A 22,584-nucleotide genomic window follows, 5' to 3' on the forward strand; every position below is an offset into this window, starting at 1 on the left:
TGCAGTCTCTGAGGGGTTGAAATAAACAATACCGGCCATCTTGGCCTCTGAGGCACACATGTAGCTTTTCATTCCCAGTCCAGGCATCTAGATTCAGGGGCACCTTCCTGAGCGGCTTTTGGTCAGGGCCTTCTTCAGAAACTTTTGTTCGGGTCCCTGTTTCTGGAGAAGAAATGGAACTTTGATAATAATTTTTATACATTCTTATTAATACTCAATTATTTTTACTCTTGCTCATACATTCTCCTCCATGCTCTCGTGCCCCCTTTTCCACAAAATTGAAGGCCTGTTTTTTATGAGGGGGTCACCTCGGCAGTGAGACAGTTCCCCACGTTTGCGCTGATCCATCTGACCCTTTTCTGGTACTTTTCCATGAGGGAAAAAGGGAACAATGAGGAGTCGGTGTTTCATCTGATTTTGCCTGTTGCTTAAAACAAAAGAAGACAAAAAGGATTAACTATTACTTTGATGTGGGCCTCTTGCTTTAATTTCCAACTCTGATATCAAGCAGTTTAGTTCTTCCCAGCTCAGCTCAGCTCTTGAAATTTCAAAGAAGAAATTACATTTTTACTGGTCTAACTTTTGTGTCATTTATATAGAAAAACGGTATTAAAATTGCATGATATATTTAAAAATTGAATGCTTTCTGTTTTGCCATTTAACTGAGGAGAAAATTTGTGTGGCCTATTGGAATTATTAACGGTGAAGCTCCAAGTACTAATATTCAGAAAAATTAATGAATCAAAATCCAACTATTTCTGAATAGCGTTTCTTTTTTTTATAAACTTTCTATTTTATTGTTTGTAATTTAAAAACTTCTGTAGAAAAGAGTTTAAAATTTTCAAAGTTAATACAAAATTAATTTTAGAATTTCTTTTTGCATAACCGTTTTTTGTAAGAGGCTAATATTAATAAATTGTAATCATCAACTATTATCTAAGCTGCACGTTAAAAAATGTGTTAATATTTGCTGCGGCCTAAAATATAATACATATTTACGTAATCTAAGTTACTAAAAATTATATAATTTTGCAGAGTAATATACACACATATAAATAATCAGCATACACAGGTCACTTTTTTTCCATTTCTTACTTACATTTTCTGTTTGATAGTTGTATCAGAACAAAGTGTTTATGTCCTGCTATCATAAATGGATATCTGCCTATTTTGCATTTTGTTACTTTAAATAATCAGACATATGCTTAGCTTCCGCTAGGTTAAACTTTTTACATAATCATTATTAACATAAATAATCCAGAAATTATTTTAAGTTTTTTTAAACAGTCCAGTGAACTCACTGTACATAATATAATTCTATTTGTCAAAGTGTTAGTGCCGTTTGCATTATATAAAACAACATTTTAGTGGTGTCAACTAACTACATTCCTGTAGGCATGGCTTACTTTTTCATTAGTATTTAATTTTGGTTGTACTCTGCTGTTTTTCTAAAAGTCCTTGCAAATCACTTCCAGGCCACAGGGCTTTGTCCTCAACAAAATAAGAATGTCTCAGAAACCCACAGAAATAACTGCACCAAGTATTCTTATAAACAGACTTCTGATAGAATGACTTACATAACTTTGAGACACTATCAGTGGACTAAGTTATTTCTCTAGTTCTAGCTGAGAAGCATATGTGCTTACAAGATAGAGTAAAACAAATACGAGTAAAATAGAACTAAATGAATTGATGATGGTTGTTAATAGGTTTTGTTTGGAATGTGAACATAAAACATTCCTGCTATTATTTCCTTGGTACCTAAACATGAGTTAATGAGAGCTGTTGTTACATGTTATACACCCTTTAGAAGGCTTGTGGTTTTTGTTCTCATCTATATTCATAGTTGTCTGTAATTGTGATTTGCAATCTCAGCTCTTTTCATAATCGTAGTTATATTTACAGTTGCATGCAATTGAGCTGCACAGTTGCAGTCAGTAGCCAGGGGATGGGGAAGGAGATGCAAAAAATTCTGCAGAGTAAGTTATTACCTTCTGTCCCAGTGGAAGTTCTTGAGGCTTCATTGCTACCTGGCACTCATCTTGTGTGAGCTCCTTTGTGTTTCTGATGCCTCTGGCATACACCAAGGGTGTGGGTTTACCTAGAGGGCAGCATCTACCTGTGGAGAACAGGGTTTTCCATGACCCAGTCACTGAATAGACTCTTCATCTACTTCTGCTGTTGAGAAAACATTATTTCTTCTTCAGAAATTTACATCTTCTTTATCAAGGACATCGTGTCATTCTTCAGGGTCACAGAATGCTCTACAGCCTACTTCCTGTATCCATAATGGAGGAGATTAGTTGCACCTGAATTCAAGGAAGATTCGAGACGGGTCACAGCTGCAGAATTCCAAGCACCCTCAGTCTTACTGTGCTGATGTTAGAAAGACACATGGGGATCTGCCACAAGGGAGGCACTTTGCAGGGAGGCCTCAACCCCAGGGCACACCCCTGCAGGAAGCCTTTTCTCCTTGTAACAGTCACTTAGCCACTTGTAGAAAGGCAACTCTTAGAAAATTTAAATGAGGACCAAAATACTAACCCTAACCAGTTTATTATCTCAAAGAATTGGAAAAACTAATTTTTCCAATAATAGGGGATTAGAAGAGTAAACAAGTTATGCGTCTTCTTTGGGGCTACAGATATGTATTAAGAATGGGATGTACAAAGAATTGTTTTATGACATGGAGAAGCGCTTATGAGATGATATACCATTAAACATATTAATTAAAGGCATACATTAAAAGGTATAACAAAACTTATACATTAGAGCTCAAAATTTGAAATCTGCAGAAAAATGACTGAGAGGAAATATGCCAAATTATAAGAATTGAAGTGTTTCTTAGAGGCACAGGATCCTGTGAGAAATTGAATTGCCTTACTGATTCTCTTGTACTTTTATAGTTTCCAAAAGTTCTACAGAGAGTGTAATGTAGGACGTTAGTCAGGAATAAGCATCTCTTTAAATAAGCAGTAGAGAATTTCAAAGGAAGTGTGTGGTATGGGTCTATGTGTTTCTTTTAAGATCTAATTTTTTCCACTGAGTGCTTCAGAAAGGACAAGGTAATTTCAACAACTTAACCCCATCATCAAGAGGGTGTTACCTAAGTACATTATGGGAGGTCATAGATAAACAACCGGGCAGCCACTAAGCATCAGAAAGTCCATGATGTCCATTGCCCTGTGATATGGCTTGCATTTCCTTGAAGGAAAAAAGCAGGTTTTAAAGCACTAGAACCGAGTCAAATCCTAAATTTAAATAGAAAGATTAGAAAGGGTTATGCATGAGAAAAAGATTAAGAGTATTCAATTGTTAATTCTGGCTATTTCTGAGTAATTTAAATTTACCCATAATTTTTCAAATTTTAAGGCCAGGTGCGGTGACTCAAGCCTGTAATCCCAACACTTTGGGAGGCTGAGGTTGGTGGATCACTTGAGACAAGGAGTTTGAGACCAGTATGGGCACCAAGGCAAAACCCCGTATCTACTAAAACCACAAATATTAGCCAGTTGGTGGTGTGTACTTGTAGTCCCAGCTACTTGGGAGACTGGGGCATGAGAATCGCTTGAACCTAGGAAGTGGAGGTTGCAATAACCCAAAATCTCATCACAGCACTCCAGCCTGGGTGACAGAATAAGACCTTGTTTCAAAAAAAATTATTTTACTTAGGAATCAAATAAGTTAATTAAATGTCAACTTACAGTTAATTTACTTTTTAAACATTTCAAGAATTGATATTCTAATTTTGCGTCAGTACATTTTAAGAATCAATAAAATTATTTTAAAAATCCAACCAATTTTAAAGCTTTTACTTCATTAGACTCCCTGACAAGAAAGCCCTGGGAGGTTGGAAAATTTGGAGGAGGTCAGACGGAAGTTTGGGAAAAGTAGAGGAATGTACGGAGGGCAGAAGGAGTGAATATCAGGGAAACCCTCCCCTAGCTCAGTCTTCAGAAATGCTGGTGGACTTTCCCACTCAGCCTGGGTCACCTTCGCCACTTACCACATCTTGTCTTCTGACTGGATGCTCCTTTCAGGAAGCTGGTGTCTGGAAAACTTTTCTCAATTTTAGTGTCAATTATTATTCAGAGGTTGAAAGGCAAGCCTCCATCTACAGTGCCAGTCCTGGGGCCTCGGTGAGACCCTCTGCTGGGGAGAAACTCTACTTCACCTGGGGATTCTTATTTTTTACAAAATGAGGACATAAAGGTGCAGCGAAGCAGTAGCAAATCAAATCTTAAGCAAGAACCAAACTCTTGGGGAGTTTGTTTCTTTCTGTTACATAGTGCACAAATTCTGGAGAGATTATAGAGGTGAACAATAGTGAAAGATTTTATTTTTGAAACATCTTGCGTGCTTGCCCTGGTTGGAGTGCAGTAGCATGATCATAGCTCACTACAGCCTAGAACTCCTGGCTCAAGTGATCCTCTGCCTCAAACTCCAACGTAGCTGAGACTACAGTTGGGAACTATCACAGCTGGCTAAATTTTTGTATTGTTTAATGTTTTTTGTATAAATGGGGTCTCTCTATGGTGACAAGGCTGGTATCAATTTCCTGTCCTAAAGCAATTCCATTTCGTCAGCCTATCAATATGCCAGGAATACAGGCATGAGTCACCATCCCTGGCCAGCGCCTTTTTAATGTTTTATTCTCCCAAGTTCTTCTCAAAAAAGTCAACATGCACCAAGTATCAGCCGAGATTTGAACTTCAACCATGAGCTGAACTTAGTTGCAGGACTCTCCATTCCCAACAAGGGACAAATGGAGAAAGAAATGGTGAGAGGGAGAAGCTCGATTCCGGCCATGCTAATTGGGCACCTATTGTGTGCTGGGAAGACCCACAGAGCTCCTTCTCAGCTCCAGCTCCAGCCACAGCAGGACACCCATGGGTGTAGAAGGCCTAGCCCAGAGGAGGGAGCCTTAGCAAGCGGATTACCCCTCCGTGGAGTATTGACACTCAGTCAATTATTTCCATCAATTGCTGGTTTCTTTCTGCACAAGGGAATACTTTTGGGCTGTCAGGATCATCACATTAAATGTTCTGAAAACTAGTAGAAGGTATGAGATATTGCACTGAACCATTGTGAGCAAGAAAATCCATTCAATGTTCTTTGATTTGGTTAAAACAAACCTTTACTAAAAGGCAGCACAGAGTAATGCTTGCCAGTGGGAATTTAAAAACATCTTAGAAAACCACTCCTTTCTCAGTTTAAGAGGAAAGGTGAAAGGCTTGTGTGGGAGAATAAGAAAAGACATATTTATGTAATACTTTGAGTTTCTATTGCTCCTAACCACCATTGCTACATAATTATTCCAAAGTATAGCTCTTCTTTACCCACGCTACCATTCAAAAGTACCTCACTGATTCTGTAAACTCCAACTAACCCACCCCATAGTCCCTAGATGACCACAGAGGCCTACTATCCTCTCCTTTTTACTGTCACTCTCCTCAGTCCAGCAATCTCATTCTTCTTCCTGCATAAGGCTTCTGGGTTTCTGCCCTTTTTTATCTGCACTCTCTGCGGAGATTATTTTGTCTTCTCCCATCCCAAACCCATCCATACTTCCACTGCTTAACCAGGGGTAATTATCTCATCCACCCAGCCTGATTTTTAACATTACCTTCCTGCTCCCACCCTCTCTCCACTCTGAACAAGTTTTACTAGGTTGTTGTTAAGTTTTGGGGTTCAGAGAATCTGACTAGTGTGAGTTTCCCGAAGTAAAGGTAATGCGTTAATAATTTTCACTTTAATTGCTCTTTGTGCAGGGTTTTGCACATAATTTAACACGATAAATCCTCCCTGGGTAAATGCATAAATCTTTGCAATCTCTTATTTCACTCCCTTAGAGTTTGGCTCTTTTCCCATATGACCATCCAGAGTCCTGTCTAACCAGAGTGAAAATGCTTGTGGTTGTCACCTAACATGGCTGAGAATTCCCCATATGTATGGGACACCTGCCTCCTTCTCAGGAACTCCGTCTTTCTGGCTGGCATCCCTGCTGAGAATAGAAATAAATGCTGTCTATGCCAACTCCCTAGAACAAGTATGGTTTCATCTAGACAAGTTTTCAAAATGAGGAAACAGGATGCATACAAGTATTTTATTCTCACTTTTTGGCCCTGGGGTTTATTAAGAAGGTGAAATTATACAGAAGAATAAATTAGTTTAGCTGAAAAAACAATAAAAAGTAGGTAGCTGATAAATTGAGACTGCAATAAAAATAGAAGATGTTCAGGAATTCCATGTTATTGGTGCATAGAAATGCTACTGATTTTTGTGCATTGGTTTTGTGTCCTAAAACTTTACTTGCTTATCCATTCCAGGAGGCTTTTCAAGTTTTCTCCAAAAGGAGTTTTGGAGAGGCTTTAGCATTCTCTACATAGAGACTCATATTGCAAATAGAGAGCAAGAATTCAGCTTTTTTTTTCTATTTGGATGTCTTTTTTTTCTATTATCATTGATCTGGCTAAGACTTCTAAATCTAATTAAATTGTGCTTGAGAGATTTTTGTACATTTTGATATGTCAGTAATTAATTTTATATCTGTATAAAGTCCCCTTATAAAGGAATATGTAGCTGTTTTATTTAGTTGTTTTATTATTGATGCACATTTGATTTGTTTTCAGTTTGGAAAAGTACCAAGTAATGCTGCTTCGAGCACTTTTCTGCATTGCAAACTATGCTGGCATTTCTATTATACCTAATAGTGGAGGTGCTGGGTCCCAGAGCGTGGTTAAGTACATCGTGTAAGTTAGGAGATACTAGCCAAGCCATTTTGAATATGGTTATAACAGCTTACACACAGAATGGTATAAGAAAGTTCCAGTTGCTTGGCATCATCACTAGTACTTAATTTTATCAGTTTTCAAAAATGTTAACTATTGCATAGTGGTATTCAATTGTATTTGTAATGTGTATTTTTCTGATGCATAAGGATATGTATATGTTAATCTACTTGTTGGCCCTTCGGTTCTGTATGTGGAACTCCTAGTCACATGTTTGCCAATTTTGTTCAATGTATGCATCTTTCTTTACTATTTGATGGGATTTAGTTAAATAATCTAGATAAAAGGCTTTTGCCATATAAATATATGGCAAATGTAGACTTCCACTTTGTTCTTGCTTTTCTACTCTCCTGAAGGTTTAATTTCTATGAAGAGAAGGTTTTAATTCTAATAAGATCCAATTTGTCATATTTGTGTCTTGATGGTTAATGCACTTTGTGTCCTAAGAAATCTTGGCCGGTGCCAAAGTCATGAACATATTTCTCTACGTTATCTACTAGAAATATTGTTTTCAACTTTCACCTTAAAATTTAAAATCCACTTGTCATTGAAATTTGTTAATGATGTAAGATAGGAGTATTTCTTTCTCACATAAATAACCAGTTGACCCAAGGCTATTTACCGAGAAGACTGTCTTGTCTCCACTGATCTTCTGTGCCTCTTTTGTAATATACAAAATATCCAAATGTGTGGGTCTGAGTTGGACTCTCGAGTTTTTCTACTTTTCTTTGTGCCTATTTTGGCATTACTAACATACATAGCTTTTATTACTATAGCTTTAATCTAAGTCTGAATATATGCCGTTGTAAGCTCGCAAACTTTGTTTTTCTTCAGGACAGTTTTTACAGTTCTTTGATTTTTTATATGTATTTAAATTTTTTAAATTGATTATACAGTTTCTACAAGATTTTAGCCAAAATATTGTATTGTGAAAATACAAATCTATAAATCAATCTGGAGAAAAGTTACATAGAAACAAAGCAAAACAAAACACTGATAACCTCCAAACCAAACTTAAAGAGAACCCCACAATAAGAAAAGAAGTTCCAAAATTAGAATAAATATTTGCAACTCATGAAATTACAAAGGGGCTCACACATCCTCTATACAAAGATCTCTCTCTCTCTATCTTCTTTTTTTTGTTGTTGTTTTAACAGAGTCTCGCTCTGCCACCCAGTCTGTAGTGCAGTGGTGCAATCTCAGCTCACTGCAACCTCCATCTCCGAAGTTTCAGCAATTCTTCTGCCTCAGCCTCCTGAGTAGCTGGGAGTACAGGCACGGGCCACCATGTCTGGCTAATTTTTTTTGTATTTTTAGTAGAGACGGAGTTTCACCGTGCTGGCCAGGTTGGTCTTGAAATCCTGACCTCAAATGATCCACCTGCCTCCGCCTCTCAAAATGCTGAAATTACAGGTCTGAGGAACCACAGCTGACCTGTAAAGAAGTCTTAAAAATTAGTTAAAAAACAAACAAAACAGAAAAAGAGAAAAAAGAAATATCCACGCAGTTAAAAAGAAAAAGAAAAAAAAAGGCAGAAGACATTATTTTACAGGTCCAGGGCCCTGTGCCCCTCACTGGAATGGGGGTGGACATGGGCTTCACAGGACATGAAATGCATCAAACAGTTGCTGGTTGAACGTGAGAAATTCTTGTGGGACCAGCCTCAAGAGCAGAGCCTGTGGTGCATTGTTTCATCCCCAAGCCCTGCAAAAAAAACCTGGCTGCGCCGTGCTCTATGCTCACCTGCATTGGCCATGTCCAGAGCCCTGAGCACCTATGGACACCTAAGTCTGCCCAAACTCACCCCATCCCAATATTCTATCTGGTATTGAGCATGACACCATGTCGTCACTTAACATGTGTTTATACAGTTTTGTGTTCAACTCCTCATTTTACAACAGGAAGACTGAGGCCCAAAAGAAGCCAAAGACTTGTCCAGATCACAGAAACTGGGCAGAACACAGAGTATTAGGGAGGGAACCAGCTTTCTAGGCCTTGCAAGCACCCTTCCCGTCAGGTTTGCTTTTGAAATGAGATCTCCTAAGCCCTGGAAAACCCTGTGCTCTACTTTCTACCTGGGCTTTCTACTATTCCACTTTTCACATAGGTGTGCAGGCATGCACACGCAAATACCACACACACACACAAGCTTCTAAAGTGGAGATCATGGAAGTGAGGTTAGGGAGGAGGAAACCAGAGAAGTGACAAAAGGGGAAGAAATAGTAGAGACAGCTTTGCCATGAGGCAGAGGCCTCCACTCCCCCAGCTACATGTCCAGGAGCTGACAGCATGGGATGAAGGATCCTCCAGGTTCCCTGGGTTCTGCCAGGCCTGGGGACCTCCGCAGCTGTTTCAAGAGGACAGGACTGGGGTTGTGACTCCCACCTCTGTGGGCACCTGGAACTAAAATGAGCTATGCCCTCCCCCCACCACCCCATGTGATATAAACAGAGGCTACGGGAAAGACAGAATCCGTTTTCTCCCTCATAAATAGGGGTACTCAGAAGGAATAATACCAAGGATTCTAGATACTCATAAGTGTCTGCTCCCCTTGGCTTTTCATTGGTAACTCACTGTGCTTTGAGACTCTGGGAAGAGGCTTTTCAGTTTCTAGAGGTCCTTCAGAGAAGAGAGAGGCCTAGAGACTTGGGCAGATAAGCACTTGGAATAAAGCAGAATGTGACAATGCACTGGGCTCTGGAGTGTGGGGCCCAGAAAAAATACTAGTTTTTTGGGGTGTCCTTGAGGTCCTCATTCGGAAGTGGAAGAAAATAATGTCTCTGAATGTTGTTAAAGTGTTTAATGAGTGCACAGCACACCCAAAGCTGCTGAGGAAAATAGGAATCAAGGGAGGCTTCCGAGGTCACTTTTATGGCCCTTGGAGCCTTCAGATACTGCTCCTTTTCCCCAGGGGTCCCTGAAGAGCCACTGCCTTGAGAATCCCCCAGTACAGGTACCTGTTTTGCGATGCTTCTGCCTGGGGCTGCAGTGCTAGTGGAGGCCTCTAGGTGGCGGCAGACCCCGTGTTTCTTATGCCCGCTGGGCTTTCCTGGAGCAGCTGGAGCCAGGGGGACAGTCACGCTGAGGTCCTGCACCTCCTGTTATCATTCTTGATCTCCAAATTATTGGGTGGCCAAAAGCAGGAAGAAGCGCTTTGTGATTTTCCATGTTATTTTACTCAGCGACTCTTCCCCTAGCACTCACCCTGTGGCAGCTACCTTGGTAGATTCACCATGTGGTATCAAAAATGATTATGTTATCCCTGCCTCCCGGCGGGAGCCCACAGTCTGAGGACTGCAGGACAAAAGCGCTAAAGCAAGTACATGCGAAAGAAAAGGCATTTTATAATGGAAATAAAGTAGAATGTTGGGAGGGAGGGTTGGGGAGAGGTTGTCTGGAGGGGACATGAATGCCTCACTGAGATGACATTATGTTGTGACAAGAATGACAACTGCGCAGGTGTGGAAAGTGTGTCAGGGAAAAGCCACTGTTTGTGAAGAGACTCAGAGGCACAAGTGAGTTCAGCAGAGGAGGTTAGGAAGGGACCAGTTTGGCTGCAGGCAGCCTGAGAAAGAAAGGAACAGAGGGGAGGGAGGATCCTGGGACCTGAAAGAGGAGGTTACTCATTTGCTCCTCTCTGACAACATTGCCCTGAATTTTAGCACCTTTCGACAACAAATACTATCTCACAAACTTTGTGAACCAGAATCTCGATATAGCTTAGTTGGGTGCCTCTGCCTCAAGGTCTCTTAATTGGCTGGGGCTGTGATTTCAACTGAAGCTGGATTTGGGGAAGATCAGCCTCCACTCTCCCTCATAGAAATTGGCACGATTCAGTGTGAACTGAGAGCCCGAGTTCCTTCCTCTCCATGGGTCTGGGCATCTCCTCAGTTCTCTATCATGTGGGTCTGTACCTAGAGCATCTTAAGACACTGGAGACCGCTTCCTTCTCTTGAGGATTACAATAAAGAGATGAAAAATGACAGAGATAGACAGACATATGCACAGAAAAAGAGAGAAAGGGAGACAGAGAGATTGAGAGAGGAAGCACAAGACAGAGCAAGTAGGAGGAAAATAATATTTTTTTAAAATATAACTTTGGAAGTTGCAGCAGACTATGTGATTTCCTCCCCCCTCCAGTTTCCAGAACCTTAATGCCCAGTGTGATGGCATTAAGAGTTCAGAGCTAATTAGGTCCTAAGAATGAGGCCCTCATGATGGAGATTACTGGCTTTGTAAAAGAAACCGCAGATGGCTGTCTCTCCCTCTCTCTGCTAAATGAGAATACAAACTGAAGTCCACCATGTGTATTCTCACCTCTGCTCCCAGTCAGTAACACTATCAGTTTCCTCATCTGTCCTTTCTACTTTCTTTAAAAGAGGATGCTGATTGCAGACAACACGTGACAGATGCATTTCAAATCAGAAAGGAGTTTCTTGAGATATACCTGATTTTAGCTTTAAGTAGAATTTCCTGGAGAGTTTTAGTTACAATACCACGTTCAAGAGGATGGTGGTGAAACTCATAGTAAACATTTGGCAAAACATAGGTTATGGGGCAGCCATCTCCTAGGAACACTTCATCGGGGTTTATATATGAAATGTGAGGTATCGTAGGTTTAATCCTGGCACAGAACCAAAACTGAGTGCATTTCACTTGAACAGCTGACCAGTCCCCAGCACAGGTCCATATCAAGAAACGGAGAAGAAAGAATCCATTTATCCCCAGAAAGGTCTTCATTTGCCCAAATTGAAAACCAACTTTCACTCAGGAAACTAATGTCGGGTTTAATTAAAATATAAATCGGTCATATGTTTTCAAAATTAAATTATATATGTGTTTGTCTGTCTCTATAAATATGTCCCCAACTTTGCTCATGGCTTATCTTCATATTTTTTGGCTGATTTTCAATGGTTGTCTTATCCTGTGTGGATGAATAGTCAATGAAATAGTCTTAATTTCACAATGTGTTTAATTATGAATCTATAATTCCTTTGTGTGAGAGAAAATCTTTTGTGAACAAAATTTAATTTTTGGAAAGATTTATAACTCCATATTTTGTCTTTTAAAAATTGTGATCGTGGTAAAAACACATAATGTAAAATTTACCATTTTAATTATTTTTAAGTGTATATTTTGTAAGTGTTAAGTACATTCATATAGTTTTGCAAAACACCTGTAGAACTTCTATGTCTTGCAAAACTAACATTAAATGCCTTTTAAGACAACTGCCCATTTTACCATCTCTTCAGCCCTTGACAAACACCATTCTAACATTTTTTTCCTGTGAGTTTGTCTACTAAAGATACCTGATTATGAATGGAATCATAGACTCTCACTTTGTTCCTGGCTTATTTCAGTTAACGCGATATTCTCAATAATTATCATATCATGTGTCTTTTTAAAGACTGAATAATATTCCAATTTGTGTATGTGCCACTTGTTATTAATCTGTTCATTGGTCAAGGGACAGCTGGATTGTTTCTGCCTTTTGGCTTGTGTTAATAATACTGCAATAAATTTGGTTGTGCAAATATCTCTTCCAGATCTGCGTTGTATATTTTAAGTACATAGCCAGAAGGGGGTTTGCTGGATTATATAATAATCTCATTTTAAAATTTTTGAAGAGCTTTCATACTATTTTAAAAATCGGCTTGAGGCCATAGATAATTGTGACTTTGCTTTGCATTTTTCTAGAAGAGTCATGTCGAGTATCCTTTTAAATACCTAGTCATTTCTATGTCTTCTTTGGAGAAAGGTCATTTCAAACATTTACCATTCTAAATCAAGTTATTAACATTTTGTTGTTGTTGAATTTTAGGAGTTTATATATTTTGGAAATTAACACCTACCAAATATGTGATTAGAAAATATTTTTACACTTTTTTGTTATATGTGTATATGTATGCACGTATATTACCCTATACAAGACAGGGTCTTGATATATTTTCATGGCTAGTCTCAAACTTTCGGCCTCAAGTGATCGTTCTGCCTTGGCCTCCTAAAGTTCTAGAATTATAGGCATGAGCCAGCATGTCCAGCTTTCACCCACTTATTAGGTGACATTTGTATGCCACTAAATGTTTTCTTTGATGTGTAGAATACTTGAAGGTTAATGTAGTTCCTTTCTTTTTTGTTCTTTTCCTTGTTTCTTATGAATTTGATGTCATACTTAAGCAAAGTTTTAAGACTTATGTCATAAACTTTTCCCCTATGTTTACTTCTAAGGATTTTATTAGTTTTTATGTTTAAGCATTAAATCCATTAAAAAACAACTTTTTATATATAATACAAAGGAAGCATCCAACTTTATTTTTGCTCTGTGAACATTCAATTTTGAAAATTCTTTGTTAAAGAGAATCTTATTTTTCTATAGCGTGGTCATGGAAAGCATATGGAAGATTATTTTATCACGTATGCGAGGGTTTATTTCCAGCATGTCTATTCTGTTTCATCATCTATGTAACTGTTTTTGTGGCAATACCATATTGTTTTTATTTTTGTAGCTTTGATTCATGATTTTAAATGAGAAAATGTAATAACTGTTTGTTCTTTTTAAAGGGTGTTTGGCAAGTCACAGTTCCTAAACAACTTTTAGAATTATACACAAAAATTCTGCAGAAAAAAACCATTGGGATTTTGATGAAAATTACGTTACATTTTTATATCATCATGGATAATACTGACAACTTTTTTTTTTTTCCTTTGGGGATGGAGTTTTAGTGAGTCACTCAGGCTGAAGGACAGTGGTGTGAGCTGTGCTCACTGCAAGCTCTGCTTCCCATGTTCAAGCAATTCTCCAGTCTCAGCCACCAGAGTAGCTGGGATTACAGTCATGCACCAACACATATAGCTAACTTTTGTATTTTTAGTAGAGATAGGGTTTTGCCATGTTGGCCAGGCTAGTCTCAAACTTCTGATCTCAAGTGATCCACACACTTTGGCCTCCCAAAGTCCTGGGATTACAGGCATGAGTCACGTGCCAGCCCTGACATCTTAACAATATTAAATCACCTGACACTTGAGCAAGACTATATGTAAGATTTTGCTTAATTTCCTCTTATTTACATATCTGAAACATTTTCTTGCTTTTGATTTCTAGTTTCATTTACATTGCATGACTTCAGTTTTCTTAAATTTAATAAGACATGTATCCTAACAGAATGTACCATGTGTGGTTGAGAATATTGCATATTTTGCTGCTTTCGATCGCAGAGTTCTGTAAATGCTGGTTAGGTCTATAATGTTCAGGTTTGGCTTTCTTACTGATATTACATCTGACTATTCTAGTCATTATTGAAAGCGGAGTCTTGAACTCCACAATTGTTGTGTTTCTATATATTTCTTGCTTGACTTCTGTCAATATTTGTTTTACATATTTGAAAGACGAGAATCAGTTGAACCTGGGAGGCGGAGGTTGAAGTGAGCCAATCGCGAGATCGTGCCATTGTCCTCCAGCCTGGGAGACAGAAACTCTATCTCCAAAACAAAAAAAGAAAAGAAAGATATCAGTGTTATTTATAGTAAAATAAAAATTTAATGTAATTTTTATCAAAATCCCAATGGTATATTTTTGTAGATTTTTCAAATTATATATATGATTTCTAAATTATTGTTATAGATTTCTTACAGGTTAGTCCATCTCACCGTTACATAATAACAATCTGTCTCTTGTTAAAATTTTTAACTTAAAATATATTTTGTTTAATATAATTATGACCATGGCCCTCCAATTGTAGCTACTCTTTGCATAAAATATATTTTCTTTATACTGCTACTTTCAACTTATTTGAGTCCTTAGAGCTAAAGTGACTCTTGTAGACAGCACATTGCTGGATCTTCTTTGTTCTTAATCCATTAAATCATTTTATGCATTTTCTTTAAGGTATTTAACTTTTTGTATTTGAATTAATTACTGTAGTTAATGAAGTTACTATTATTATTTGTAATTGTCTTCTGTGTTTCTTGTAGATGTGTTATTTATCATTTTTTTCTCTTACTGCTTTATTTTTCTTCGTTGATTTTGTAGTGACATGATTCAATTTCTTTCTCATTTGCCTTTGCATACCATCTACAGGTTTTTTTGTAATCATCTTGAGAAATAAAGACTTCATAAAACATCTTAAAGTTATGACAATATATAATGACTATATTTCAATGGAATGCAAAGCTGTACCTCTTTATACCCTGACTTTGTTATTAATATCACTTGTTATCTTTTCTTATTGAGTATCTACGAACACATATTTATGCAGCTTTCTGCCTCATTTTTTAAATTCCATAGCAATAACGTGAAAGTTTTGTGCACCATCATTATGACAGTAGAGATTTCTATAGCTGTTTATGTATTTACCTTTAATAGAGAGCTTTCTATTTTCATATGCTTTTATGATGCTGTGCAGCATATATTGTCATTTTTGGATGTGATAGACTTTCTTTTACATTTCCTTTAGCACTGTTCCTGTGATTAGTTACACACTCAACTTTTATTTGTTTTGGAAATGCTTAACTTTTTTTTCTGAAGTGAAATTATTCCAGTTGAAGCTTTTTGTTTAGCATGATTTCTTCTTGTTTAATTACCTTGTCATCTAGGGAGTTCTCAGCTACTTTTTAAAAATATCCTCTTTATTATTTTTCTCCTATATTGTTTTTCTAAGACTCTTTTTATAAATACGGTGGTCCACTTGGTGGTGTGCTGTAAGTCCCAATTTTCATTTTTTCTCTATTCTGTTTAAAAATTTGTTTTCATGAATCAGTATTTATACGTGCAATGATATCAACTGTCTAATTTTTTCTGCTTTATTAAATCTGCTTTTGTGACTGTTTATTAAATTTTTAATATAGTTACTGTGTTCTTCAGAGTCACAATTTTTCTTGGTTTTTAAAAATCTTTTTATTGATATCTCGTTTTCTTCATGTATCACTTCTAATATTCTTTAGTTGTCTATGTTCTGTTTTTGTTCATTAAGCACTTTTTTCTAATTACATTTTAATGTAATTAGAATGTCCACCTTTACAATACACAAATACAGTAATGGTAACTCACACTAAAACAAAACATACTTCTGATAGCCATTATTTTTCTGTTTGGGACAAAATTAAAGTTTTTATTTTGTCACAAAAACAGGAATGTACTTATACAAAAGATCAAAATAGGCCATCTTTTTAAACAAAAAGGCAATGATTCACACAAGACTATGAATAGAACATGTAACTAATTGATACAAATCCAATAGGATTTGTTAAAATCAGCCACATCCAATACATCTGAAGCGTTCTTGTATAAAATATCACGTGAAGAAAAGAAGACTTTATCAATATCTTAAAAAGTGGGTTTGTTCATAGTCTGACAAGTTACCATTAAAAGTGTTTCCTATGACATAAGGAAATGCAATATTATTTTTCTTGAACACTTTCAGCGTAAGAGTTTCCACTCAATAAAATCGCAGAGGATCTGAAACTGAGGAAATGTACTTGATTACTAAAAGCTTGTGAAACTTAATACTTTTTTTTTTTTGCATCATCAGCGGCTTTTACTGAACTTACAACCAACTTGCCGCTCAATATGCAGCTCAGATGTGAGAGACGCGTCTCTGTACGGGAGCCGGTACTGTCTTCAATACTATGCATGCAGGTGTCTACCACAGGCAAACAGTTTACTCCACATTTTCTAGTAATGTAATCTTCCTATTAGCAAAAAGCTGTAACCAGTCCCTGTAGACTGAAGGGACTCAAGTCACAGGATGCGGATTTCCTCTTCATGGTTTTTATTTTGATATTTGAACTGTTGATGCAACATATAAGCAGGGTGTTCAGGACCTGCTGTGCCTAAGGGACTGATAGAGGGAAAAGTTCTATTTATTCTTTGTGATGTGATGCACAGATGAAAAACTTAACACACAATAGTAGAAGTTGGTCGTTAATAAATCACACCCTAGTCTTTCAGAGCTTCCGTAAGCAGACGACATTGTCAGTTTTCTAGCTCTTGTTTTAACACTGCAACAACAATGATGCATATGTCCAGAATCAGCTAAAAACGCCGTCAGATTCTTTTTCTCTTAGATTATCTATTTTTCATTGTTCCCAAATATATCTGAATGATTACCTTCCGGCATTCTCTGCTGTTGCTCGTTGGGATGCTCTCGATTGTCCCCGTGTTTTGTGGGCTTTTGGGAGAGGGCCCTTGGGAAGGATGCACCACTGTTGGGAGGTTGTCAGTCATTGGGATGTCTCCAGGGATGATGCATTCCCTGGCTGCAGGAAGTCCTCCGGGAGCCACGCCCACCATGCCTGGCAGATATCCGTAGGTAGCACCACTGAGCTCAGGATGAATTGCTTGCTGATCTATTACGGACCAAAGCGCTGATGTGACAAAGAATTCCTTGTTCACCCAGTTTCTTAAGCTTCCCGGGATGCGACTTATGATGGTTTGGCGGATCTCAGTGGCAACTGCCTCCCTCATCTCCAGTGACACCTGCTGGCTGTAGCAGGCAGTGAGAGGAGTGCAGATAAGATTCCAGGCATCTTTCAACAGACCCTGAGCAAAACTAAAGGGCTCCGACTCATTCACGTCGAGGGCTGCCCCTCGTATTCTGCCCTCCTTGAGGGTGTGTGCTCAGGCTTTCTCGTCCACCAGGCCACCACGGGCTGCGTTCACAAGGAATGCTCCCTGCCTCATCTGCTTTATGGTAAAGTCATTGATAAGGTGGTAGTTTTGTTCATTGAGATTGCAGTGCAAGGAGACGCAGTCGCTCTGATACAGCAAATCCTGCTGTGTGTAGACCCTATGCAAACCCAGGGATCGCTCGATCCCATCCTGCAAAGACCTTGGCTCGAACTGCAACCTCCTGCTGGGTGCGACCGAAGCCGATGAGGCCCAACATCTCCCCACGAATGCGGGCCTTTACTGAGGCCACCTCGCCAGTCTGCTCCACGCTCTGAACTCGCGTGCCTTCCCTCACTGCCTGGTACAGCGACCTGTTCCCCCGGTACAGATTGAGGATGTGGCCGGTGGTGGAGACGGCTGTCTCTTCCACGGCTGCGGACGGGATGCTGCACACAGAAATTTCGAGATCGCCAGCAGCCTTGATGGCCACGTTGTCGTAGCCACTGCCCACCTGCACGATCACTCTCAGGGCCTTGAAATTTTCCAGGTCCTCCCTGGTGAGGGAGATGGTGTGGTACATCATGGCGCCCAAGGCTTCGTTTAGAACTTTCTCCTGGATCTCCTGCATGGACTGAGCCTCACAGAAGGCCAGGTGGACAGGTCCTTCAGGATGGGCATGTCCACAGTGCAGTCCCGTCCATCCAGCAGAGCCACTACGAGGCGGGGTTCAGGGTGACTTTCATGATCTGGGGGCGAATTCCTCACAAATTCTGTCCAATCGCTGTCTCTTGACTTAGCGCTTATCCACAAGGGCCATTCTTTAGGGAACTTTGCAACTCTCAGATCAAAAGGCAAAGCAGTCCTCTAAGAACGTAGGGGAACTCTCAGGAGTCTGCGTGCATGACGCCACTATGAACCCAATATAAATTTGTTCACAAACTCTATAGTTCACACGATGGAGTGTCCATCTTTTTAAGGAAATACAGCTTCTTTGGTTCAAAACCATTTAAGGTGATGAAACCCGTTTGCTTGCAACTCCGCCACAATCGCGCAGCCACCAACGAATCTCACCACGACCCCAGGCCGAAGCCGCCTCCATTCCCAGGGATCGCGGACTCCGGGCGCTCTAGACCTGGGGTCGTGGTGAGATTCTCCCTTGGATGCCCCTGTTCTACAGTAAAGGAAATATCTTTAGAATGTAAAAAGAGAAAATAATAAGCATCACCCCAATAGGCAAGAATGAACAAATAACAAAGATGAGAGGTGCAAAGGCCAAGGAGGAAACTTTAAAAATGTGATGTGGGAAGTTCTGCTTCAATGAAATTCGTTCTGGAAAATCCTAGATTTACTTCTTTTGCTGCCACAGATGCACATTTCCTACCCTATGCTTATTATGCTTCTAAATCTTCTAAGGCTCCTCCTGTCCCTCCACTAATATTCCAGGGCTTTCACAGTGACAGCCAAAGCTCTCCTCTTCTTTCTGTTATTCCCTTGAAGGCCTTGCGGTCTGAGTGCTTTTCCATTGTTTTGGGGGATCTGGGGAAATCTGCACATTTTGCGAGACTTCTATATTAAGCTATTTTGTAAAAATCTGTGCCTCATGTCAGAATTTTGTGAGTAAAAGTGCAGGCATTGGGGTTTGGTTCACATATTTCAGAAACACCAAGGACAAATGTTTCTGCTTCATAATTTTCAGTCCTATGATTTCAAATGTGATCCTGCAAAAAAATCGGAAAAACTTTTATCAGAGCCCAAAGCACTTCAGCACATATGATATAGTGAAGCTTCTATTTCACTTTATTCTTTTTTTCATCTCTGGTAATGTAGGTCAAAAAGTTTTCTTTTCCTTGGTAGAAATTAACTTAAAAACGTGAACTCTCTATGCCAAGCACCTCACCTGTGGAATAGTTTATTGCATCTATTCACCTCAAGGAATTTTTAAAGACCTTAATGCTATAGAAAAACTTAGAAACCTGCCAAGAATAGAATAAATTCTTGTTACATTATTTCTTATTGAGTTATTTTATTATTTAATCTTATATAAAGCTTAGTGGGACTGTGATCTTCACGTTTTCACTTTTTGATTTTTATGTATCCCAAATTAGCCTATAATTTTAGCTTCAGGGATTTCAGAATAGCATACTTGAATTTATGTGTTATATAAAAGTGAATTACTTAGTATGCACCTCACATTAATAAAATTTCAGTTTGTGTGTCTAAGTTTACTGCATAGAAAAACTTACCATTAGTGTTTCTATTTACTTTCCTCAACATTATCTGAATGATAATATAATTTATTTCTCATTGCTTATTATATAGTAGTGTTTCATTGCATATTTTCCAATATTCATGTTGTTCCCATATTTAAAAATGTAAAGCTTTTCTTTACTTAAGAAAATAAATTATAGGCCAGTGCAGTGGCTCACGCTTGTAATCCCAGCACTTTAAGAGGCTGAGGTGGGTGGATCACAATGTCAGGAGTTCAAGACCAGCCTGGCCAACATGGTGAAACCCCGTCTCCACTAAAACCACAAAAAGAATGAGCAGGGCATGCGGGCGGGTGCCTATAATTCCAGCTACTCGGGAGGCTGGGGCAGAGAATTGCTTGAGCCTGGGAGGTGGAGGATGCAGTGAGCCGAGGTCTCGCCACTACATTCCAGCCTGGGTAACAGAGCGAGACTCATTGAAATCCTCAATAAAATTTTCTTCTAAATGTTCTTTATAGAAGATTATAATGCATTTGTTGTGAAATTTTGTTACTCTAACCATATGCTAATAATTCAAAATCTGTTCTTTATGGCTGTCCAGTTATGATTGAATATTGCCGTTATCTAGAAAGAGTCTTCTTCAGTTGCATGATTTGTTTATTCAGTATTTCACAGGTTAATGTTTATCTAACTTTGTTTTGTAATATTTTATATTCCTGTATTTTCCTGTTAGGATAGGCTGTCTTACATCATTTAATTGTGTTTTTAGTTTCTGCTTATATGTTATAATTTTTTATGACTATATTTAACTGTGTACACTTTAAAAGAGTGTAGAAAAAAAGTCAAATATGAATCAACCATATGTGTATTGCCAACAGAATTCTCTGTTCGTTTGACTGTATAAACATTACTCATGCTTTATTTATGACTTCTGTATTTATGTAATTAGTTGGTGGTCAATTATTTTTTTAATCCTCTCTGGGTGAGTAGTTGTGGAAATTGCCCTAATTTCCACACCTATGTAATAATGAATCTATATTACATTTGCTTGAGGAAAACACTTCTGTGATGAGAAGGTAATTTTTTTTTTTTTTTTTGACCACAGAAGTTTTTATTGCCCTCCTGCTCCGCAAAGGGACCTTGCTTCTGCTGGCTTAGCACCTCAAGACGTCTGTGATGTTGGTCTCAGACACCATTTTGCCATCCACTATCCTGTGGGTGTTGGTCTTTTGGATGCTTTGCAGGTATTTGCTGCTGTCCAGAATACTACCAAGATTGAAGTCCTTCCCATCTTCTAGCAGGCGGCAGTAGGTGGCAATCTCTGTGAAATGGGACACAGAGATCCAGGAGCCCCAGACCCCACGCCTGCATAGAAGCTCGCCGCGCTGCTGACCTGCTGAGCACTTTAGCTGGGCGACTGGACAGATCCCAGGGACAGGTAGTAGTTGATGGAGAAGGTGTGGAGCAAGTGGTGAAGCTCGCTGTGTACGGGGAGGAAAGCGAGAGGACAGGACTCAGGTTTTGCCGAGGTCCTGAAGATAATTATTGAAATGCATTAAAATGGTATCTCACTTAGATATTATTATTGTTTACATTGTTATAAGAAACATGTAAAATTGGCAATTATTTACAATTTTACAATAATCTACAATGACAATAATTATATAGTTTAGACTTTTCAGCACATTGACATTATTCGACATATCTCTAGAACATTTTTATCTTACAAAACTAAAACTCAATACACCTGAAACAACTGCCTGTCTTCTCCTTTGTTCAGCCCTTTACAAATGCTATCTTATTCTCTGTTTCTAAGGATGTTACTACTTTAGATATTTTATGCATGTGGATACACTCAGTATCTGTCTTGTAGCTGGCTTATTTTATTTAGCATAATGTCATCAAGATTTTATTTTTATTATAGATAAAAGGTTTTCTGCTTTTCAAAAGCTGGGTAATATTCTATTGTTTTTATATTCCAAATTGTACTCATTCATTTGTTTGTTGAGGGAAGTATGGATTGCTTTAACCTATTGATTTTTGTAAGTAAAGCTACAATAAATATGTGAGAGTTTACATCTATTTTGCATTCTGTTTTATTAGTCTATTTGTCTGTCTTTATGCCAGTAACAAACTACTTAGATTACTGTAGATTTGTAACAGGTTTTGAAAACAGGAATTGTAATGTTTCCAAAATTTTTCTCTTTTTGAAAACTGTAGAGTTCTTTGTGGTCTCCTGAAATTCCATATACTTTCGGGAGTCACATTTTCTGTATCTGTCAAAAATAAAATTAAGAATTTTATAGGGATTATATTAAATCTATAGGTCACTTTTGGCATTATAGACATGTTCAAAATATTAAGTTTTCTAACTCTTGAACAGAAGCATGTTCAAGAGTAAATTGCTTAATTTTTACATATTTGTGAATTTTATGATTTTCTTCTGTCATTGATTGCTAGTTTTCATCCTTTTTGGTCAGAAATTATAGTATGTAACATTAAATTTTTTGTATTATACTTTAAGTTCTAGGGTACATGTGCAGAACGTGCAGGTTTGTTACACAGATACACATGTGCCATGTTGGTTTGCTGCTCCCATCAACTCATCATTTACATTAGGTATTTCTTCTAACGCTATTCCTTTCATAGTCCCTCACCCCCAAACAGGCCCCAATGTGAGATGTTCCCCGCCCTGTGTCCATGTGTTCTCATTGTTCAACTCCAACCTATAACTGAGAACATGCGGTGTTTGGTTTTCTGTCCTTGTGATAGTTTGCTGAGAATGATGGTTTCCAGCTTCATCCATGTCCCTGCAAAGACTTGAACCCATCCTTTTTTATGGCTGCATAGTATTCCATGCTGTATATGCTCCACAATTTCTTAATCCAGTCTATCATTGATGGACATTTGGGTTGGTTCCAAGACTTTGCTATTGTGAATAATGCCACAATAAACATATGCGTGTGTGTGTCTTTAGAGT

General features: G+C 38.4%; 1 long non-coding RNA gene and 1 pseudogene across 1 annotated transcript in view; one reads left to right on the forward strand and one right to left on the reverse strand.

Moving 5' to 3' along the window:
• LOC134757880 (uncharacterized) overlaps nucleotides 1-21,684 on the forward strand; it is a 146,753-nt gene extending 125,069 nt beyond the window's left edge. The window contains exon 3 of the long non-coding RNA XR_010132417.1: nucleotides 20,710-21,684. This is a non-coding gene — a long non-coding RNA (uncharacterized lncRNA). The remainder of the gene's footprint in view (nucleotides 1-20,709) is intronic.
• On the reverse strand, nucleotides 94-18,350 carry LOC115933410 (C-terminal-binding protein 2-like; annotated as a pseudogene).
• Nucleotides 21,685-22,584: the final 900 nt, after the last annotated feature.

Source organism: Gorilla gorilla, chromosome 22 (assembly GCF_029281585.2).
Source record: "Gorilla gorilla gorilla isolate KB3781 chromosome 22, NHGRI_mGorGor1-v2.1_pri, whole genome shotgun sequence".
NCBI classification, from domain to species: domain Eukaryota; kingdom Metazoa; phylum Chordata; class Mammalia; order Primates; family Hominidae; genus Gorilla; species Gorilla gorilla.